Source organism: Myotis davidii, unplaced genomic scaffold (genome assembly GCF_000327345.1).
Source record: "Myotis davidii unplaced genomic scaffold, ASM32734v1 scaffold93, whole genome shotgun sequence".
NCBI classification, from domain to species: domain Eukaryota; kingdom Metazoa; phylum Chordata; class Mammalia; order Chiroptera; family Vespertilionidae; genus Myotis; species Myotis davidii.
Window position 1 is genome coordinate 11,949,074 of NW_006292095.1, and position 7,967 is coordinate 11,957,040.

The following is a 7,967-nucleotide window of genomic DNA, read 5'->3' on the forward strand; positions in this document are numbered from 1 at the left end:
GGTTTTTAATGTAGAATTGATAGAAAAGAAAGTGTTAGGATTTTGGAAAACCAGAGTTACAATTCCTATTTAGACGCATGGCTTTGGAAATAACCTTTCATGGGTACTTTGTCCTATTACCATTTCTTTCAGATGTGTTGATAACCTTTCATGGGTACTTTGTACTTTTCTCGTTTCTTCCAGATGAGTTGAAAAATAAGTGGGGCACTATATTAGTTTGCTTGGGCTGTCGTAACAAAGTACTACAGACTGAGTGGCTTATAACAGAAATGTGTTTTCTCATAGTTCTGGAGGCTAGAAGTCCAAGATCAAGTTGTCGGAAGGGTTATTTATTCTGAGGCCTCTCATTGGGTTGTAGATGGCTATATTCTTCCCATTTTTTTGTTGTTTGTTTATTTGTTTGTTTTTTAATCTCACCCAAGGATTTTTTTCCATTGATTTTTAGAGTGGGAGAGAGAGGAAAAGACAGAGAGAAATATTAATGTGTGAGAAAAACATGGATTGGTTGCCTCCTACACGAGCCCTGACCAGGGCCCAGGCTGGAGAGGAGTTTGCAACTGAGGTACATGCCCTTGCAGAATTAAACCCAGGACCCTTTGGTCCACAGGCCAACACTCTATCCACTGAGCCAAACCGGCTAGGGCTTCCCATGTTTTCATGTGATCTGCTTCCCTCTGGACATCTGTGTCCTAATCTCCTCTTCTCATAAAGACACCAGTCATATTGGACTAGGGCTCACCCACATGACCTCACTTTACTTTTAGTGCTCCTTTGAAGACCCCATCTCCAGATAGAGTCACCTTCTGAGGTACTGGGGGTTAGGACTTCAACATAGAAATTTTGGTGGGGATCACAATTCAGCTCAAACAGGCACTTTGACATAAGAGTGAAAAAAATATTTTTTTTATTTTTTTGGTCATTGGGGGAAGGTAACATTTTCCTTTTAAAAACAAGTTTACTAGAAAAAAACAAAAGTTGCTTGGGCATGTGTAATAGAAATATCTTGAATCATGGCCCATCATGATGGGAAGACTGTGCCAGAGGAAGGAAGTCTCAGGACCACTGAAATCCCAGTGGTGGGATATTCCAGGAGATGCCTTGTAAAGATGTAAAACATCACCTACTCATTTGAATTCTTCAATCGTCTCCATTGTTCTGATTGCCCCAGACAGCCTAAGATGCTGTGAGAGGATGGTGTAATCCACTTCCCTACCTAAGAGGTCTGCCCTTTCTTGGCTCTTCCAATGCTTATAAATTTTATGTTAGTATTAAAGGTAAAGCAGTGTGTACAATGCATGAAGCCTTGGTGCTCCTGAAGTCTAGATATCCGTTTAATTAAAATACTAAAAAATAAATCTTGATCTTAATAATTTACTCCCTAAATTTGTAGTTTCTGGAACATACCACTCAATCAATGGATTTGACCTTGGACACTGAGTTTACCTTTTATGAAGTCTAATATTTTCACAAAGATGAGGAAGAATATACAATCAAAACAGAAAGGTATGTGTGTGTCCGTGTGTGTGTGTGTGTGTGTGTGTGTGTGTGTGTGTGTGTGTTGTACAGATAAGGGGACATAGAACCAGGAAAATAACAATGCAGGCCATGGTACTGTCACAGAAGACACCATCTACTGGGTTGTGGATTTGGAAGACTTGCTCTAGACACATAAGAGTCTGATTCTGCATTGCTATTTGAATAAACCTCCCAGTCCCTTGACTCTGCCCAACAAGAGCAAAGATAGGCACTATTTTGTGCAAACTCTATGCTTTAAATCAATCACTGTGCCATCCCTTCAGCAAATCGTTTCTTAGAACCTAATGTCTGCACAGCACTGTCCAGAGAGCCATGGCCAAGACAAAAAGGTACAAGATGTACCCACTGATCTCAATGGGCTTAAAGTTTAGTTGAGCGGACAATACATACACAAGTTCAAAGATAAACAACACTGTGAAACTTACTAGGTACAGAGCAATGCAAAGGCTCTCATAGGATGATGGTATATAAATGCCCATGTTGTGTCCTAAAAGAATAATTGAATCCTTTCAGAACTGAAGGTTGCAGTAAGAAATGTGAATTGCGAGTCATCCTGGTAGGCTGGACTCAGTTCCAGGAAGATGGAGGAGAGAAACTTCTAGAATGGAAAGGCAAAGATAAAATGGACTAGCCATTTTTGTTTGTTTTTCACTGGCTTGTTTCAGATTGCATTTATCAGATTTGGGATTCAGGAGAAAGTCACTGAACACATTTATAATAAAACACAAGTCAAGTTCCTGTCAATCTCTCCATTTCTAACAGGTCTTTCTTTCAGCCCTGTCGCCACTCCAAATGAGTATTCAAACAAACATATGACTTAATGACCAGCTCACACTATGACCACTGTCAGTGGGAAACTAGATCCCGCGAGGGGCACGGTCATTTAAAAGGGTCCAGTTTGGTCCTCAATATAAACTGGTCATTACAGAACATGTGAGACCTGACCCTCCTTCGGGAACCTGCCCAGTATGGCTAAAATTGGCCTCCTGAATTAGACATTGCAAAGCAGAGAAAACACAACATGGGCTGAGGGACTTTCAAAAGTCTTTTCTTTCTCTAAAAGGACACTAAGCCAAAGTCAGCAAGCAGAGGAGACTCAAGTTTATAAAAGCTATCTAGATTCTACCTCAGGAATGTGAGGGAGAGTCAGGCCTTTCTTAAGCAGTATCTTTTTATCCAATTTGCTTTAAAAAAAAAAAAGCAGCTGTTGTGTTTGAGTTGCCATCCCTTTTCTGCTATTTTTAAAATTCTGTTACTTTAAACTAAAAGCTCAGTCTATAGAAATCCATAGGTGATAACTGTTTTAAACACTGGAAGGCTTGTTCTCCGTCCTGTGTGCCAGGCTTCTTCCAACACAGGGGATGGTGCTGACCTGCTCTTTGGAACTTGGAATGAGTGGCACATGGTGGGCATGATCTGCCTGCCCTTTGTCACCAGAGAGCAGGGTGTCCCTTCATTCAGCTGGCCAGGCCACCAGCCATTGCGCAACCTGCTCTCACACACAGAGACCCCAGGCTATTGCTACACTGTCTTTTTCTTCATTAATAAGGAAAATATATCCTTCTAAATGTTAAGGCCACTGTTGTGAGGAAGCTGCAACAATTGCATGGATTTTGCCTAATAGCTAACTACATTTTCTTGTTCCTGGCTCTACTGGGTGGCCTGCAGATATGAATTATAGATAAACTTGGAAAGTGAGTGAGAACTATCTCTCCTCTTTGTCTTCCTCCTCTTCTTGCTCCATCTCTTGGATCACATCCAGTTAGGAGCAGCATCCAGAACCCTAATTTCTCCCTTCTAGAACCTCCACTTTCCCCTAAGTTTTATACCTCCCTGGCAATAAATCCATCATGAAAAATCTTCAATCATGCCACTTTCTTCATGGCATATTCCCCCTGGCTTTCCAATCAGGAAGATCTAGGGGTAGTGAATACCCATGATTACATGAGCCAGCTAGACAACTCCCACATGTGGATTTGGTGATGTCTGTGCATATGCCCAGGGATCCTGGCCAGGGTGGTCACAAGCCTGGGGTGCTGGGACTGCCCTTACTCTACTGCAGGCCACTACTACCCTGTGGGAACATGGCCCCAGGGTTTTCAAAAGAAACTCAAACTCTGGAGTTTAATGTGAGAAGTTCTGATTTTCCAAGGTTGGCTCAATTTTTTAAAACATTGTGAAAGCCAAACAAAATATGTCTGAGGGTCATGCTCAGCCTCCTGGCTGCCAGTGTGAAACCTCTGCCACACTCACGGCTCCCATCTTGAAGGGGACTAATACTTCCTCTTTGCGCGGGAGTTAACAGTTAATGGAAACGTGGAACATTTAGTGTGAATGTCTACCTGGTTGCCATCATACTTTGAAAATTCAACACAGACGTGTGGATGCTGGTGGTTAGCTCCATTTGCTCTAGCTTTATTTTGCATTTCATGTGTGTGTGAGAGGCAGCGTGCTCACCACACAATGAGCACACAAATGGTGAATGACTGCTCTGCCTGGATAGAGAGGAGGAGACACAAGAAGGCACGAATCTCCACATACTCTGTTCTCCCTCTGAACTTAGTTAAGGAGGTACCAGGCTAGGCTGAAGAAACCTAGACCTTTCTAAGTGGGCATATTTGGAGGAAAGCTGTAGGTGAGACATGAACACTCTTTTGACCCAGACATCAGCAGGGATAATATATTGCACAGGAGTTGTAAAAATTTGCTGTTCAATTTGGGTGTCCTCTCCTTGCCTTGCTAGACACTGTCTCTTATCTTCTGCCCCTTTTCAGACTTCCTACACCTATGCTACCTTACATAGGCTGCGCTCTAGCTGCCCAACACTACCTTGCACTCACACCTCATTCATATACCAGTACACCTGGCCTTGTCACAAAATTTCCACTGGCTCTGCTCAACCCAAGTTTGCTCTAAATATCCAATTAAAGCTAGAGGTCACTTCAACTTCTAGAGCAATACTGTCTAATATAAATATTATATGAGCCAAATGTAACTTCAAATTTTCTACTAGCCACATTTTAGCAAGTAAAGAGAAACAGGAAAAAAATAAAAATAATGTATTTCATTACCCAAAAAACATCATCATTTGAGCCTATAATGGATATTTTTTAAAATTGTTAATGAGATATTTTACTTTTTTTTGGTATGCAGAATAATATCATTTGAGCCTATAATGGATATTTTTTAAAATTGTTAATGAGATATTTTACTTTTTTTTGGTATTCAGACTTTGAAATCTGGCGTGCACTTTATGCTTATAATGCATTTTTTGAACTAGCTACATTTTAAATGTTCAAAAGCCATACAAAGCTAGTGACGACTGCTGTTTAGATAGCACAGCTCTGGAATTTAAAGAAATAAATTTTCCAAATATAATGATCAAATTTCCACCTCCAAGTCTTTGTCAATGAGGCAATTCAATTGCTTAAAATATCCTATACTGACATAATTGAATAAAAATTCAAAATATTTTTGACAAATTAAATTGGTTTATTGAATCTTACAAAAGAATGTCAACTAGGCTAAATGTAAAATTCTATATTGAGGCTCATAAAAGTCAAACATATAAATATAGAATGAGGGAAACTGGCTTGGCAATTAATGTCTAAAAATCTGTTTCTAAGAGCAAGTACTATAAGTTTTTTTAAATGGACACATTCACTATAGTAACCCAGAACACAGGAAATAATTGGTCAAATCTCAAGCTAGATTGAGGAGTGCATCAGCCATGCAGGGGTTGAGAGCTCCAAACTATAAGATGGTTAATATCATAGGATGTGTAAGAAAATAGAGAAAATATCATTTACCAGAACTCTTACTTGAACTCGATACTTTCTGATAAGCTCAGAGGCCAACTTGAGTTGTAATTGAAGGTCATTACTAACTGGCGTCCAAGGAGGTGTTTCTATTTCCAGAACCCTGACTGAGATGCACATTTATATTGTCCCCCTTGTAGATTACTTTATGGAAGCTATACAGAGGCAAGTTTTAATGAAACATCAGAAAGGACTTCCTCCAAATTAGAATTCTATTAGTTGAAAAGTTGGTTTTGTCCTTTGGGCAGTGAGATAATGAGCTCCCTCATCTCCAGATATCTATAAAGGGGAGGCTAAGTTTGTCAGGGCTGTAGAGAGTCTCACTTTTTTTTTAAATAGTTAAGCCCCCAAACTTTAAGATCTCCTTACCAACCTTAATATTCTAAACTATAAAAAACTTCAAAGAATTAAGCTTTACATTTTATTATTTTTTTAAATTTACATTTAAACAAAGAATACTTCTTTTAAAATGTCAAAGTAGACATAGATCACATGGAGAAATTTCAGGTTTTTCAGGTACCTTGTCAAATAGCAAAGCAACTCCTGTATTGTGGTCCTCAACCCTAAACAGATCGAGGGGATAAAAATACCCAAAGCCAGCCTTTCAGCTCCACACAATGCGATTGCTTCCTCAGTACAACCCCCACCCCCAGCTTTGTAAGCTCATGCACAGATTCCTCTCAAGCAAGCAGAGTTGTGTCTGGGGGAAGTGTGAGGGGACTTTGTTCTCTAGGCTTCCTTAGGACCACACCCCTGTGATAAGTGAATTATTGTCCCAACTATTCATTGTTTATCCCTGTGATAGAATCATACCTCCCTACGCTAGCTACAATAAACTTGACCATGGAAAGTGGAAGAGATAGGTGCCATATCCCTCCATATGTTTAATGCATGGGATTCGGGAATTTCTAACATCACCACCTCTATCTACAGCTAATATTGGAAATGAATTTCTTTCATTAACTTAGGATATTGATTTTCATTAAATTGAGATTTTTCTTGGGTGAAGAAACCCTTCAGGGCATTTAAAAGGAAGAAGGGAATTAACATTTATTGAATATCTACTAGCTGTCAAGTCCTGTATTAGAAACTTTTTATGCATTATCTTATTTTATCATCACAATCCTAATATTATTCCCATTTTACAGATGGGAAAAGCTCAAAGAGTTTAGATAAATTTACCTCTTATCAATAGTAAAAGAGGTGGTAATTGGATTAGAACTGAGTCTGCCTGTGTCCCTAAACCATAGTTCTTTCTACTCTATTATGTTGGCTCCCTATTTGGTCGTAGACATCTAAGTTAGAATAAAGATTGTAATGTGGAGGAGAGTGCAGGAGGTTGGCAGATGTCATGAATGAACCCTGTGGGCCCAGGATGGGGAAGGAAGCTGGTCATATTGATTTAGAATTCTAAAAGGTTAGGAATGGAAATAAGATATCATGTGGCCCAACCAGTTAACCTTACCTGGAATAAAATCGAATCTCAGAGAAGGAAAGTAACCTTTCCAATGTGGAAGGATAATTATTTGTATGTTTAGTTAATAAGATTTTGCTAAATCATACTATGATTACAAACAACCTTAGCCCACAAATGTCAGTGGTTTACAAAAACAAAGGTTTATTTCTTACTCATGTTACACACCAGCTGTGGGCTGGCTTCAGACTACCAAGCTGCAAGCTGGCAATGGGTTTGTTCCACATGAATCAAAGCTGAAGGAGCAGGATTTATTTGGAACATACTAATGTCATAGCAGAAGCAAAAAATAAAAATAAAAAACAAAGAGAGCTAATGGAAACACTGTGTTCAGAGGGGTTATCATGTCATGTCTGCTCAGATTCCATTGGCCAAACAGGTCTCAGGCCAAGCCTGACGTCAGTGGGGCAGGGAATATAGATTTTTCACAAGGGGTCTTGGCAAGTCACATAGCAATGCGTGGATGTCTAACTCTTGTAGAGAGAGGAAGTGAATAATTGGGAACAATAACACAATCTCCCACAGATATTAATTTGTATTTCATTCATACTGAATTCTGCCATTCCCAATGAAGATGGTAGCCCAACTATTGTATTCCCTTGTCCCAGAAGATTTTGAGCTGCCAAGACAAAACATTAGCTTACTGGTTGTGATTTTGGAAAATCTAAGCTAACTGCGATGTCTCTAGAGGTGGAAGGGGTGAGGAAAGAGGTGAGAGCCTTGGAGAAAGGAGAAGAGAAGAAGCTATAAGAGCAACGGAGAGAGATTTTATTCATCAAGCTTAAAAAATAAAAAGAAATTTTTTAGTAAGATCTTTAGTACTTGCAAGAGTGAAAGGAAGACAAGAAATTAACAAGATTCAAGAAAATGTGAACATGAAAACCTTGAAATAGTTGATCTTAGTTCAGTAATTTGCTGGGCTTTGTTTTTGTTGATAATGCTGCTTGTGGACATATGTGTTTATGATTTTATGTTACAAAGACAATATGGCCAAACATTCTGCTGCTAATTTTTCTTACTTTGTATGATGGTATTAAAATAAGTATTTTATGCTATTCCACAGGGAATGCATGATTTCCCCATATCTCTTCACTTCAGCCACTCATTTATTCTTCAAATAGATATTTATTTAGTGTTCC

At 39.2% G+C, this 7,967-nt stretch overlaps 1 long non-coding RNA gene across 1 annotated transcript in view; it reads left to right on the forward strand.

Annotated features, from left to right (window-relative positions):
* LOC107183385 overlaps window positions 1–7,967 on the forward strand; it is an 18,489-nt gene that overhangs the window by 4,715 nt on the left and 5,807 nt on the right. The gene's annotated exons all lie outside the window — the stretch shown is intronic.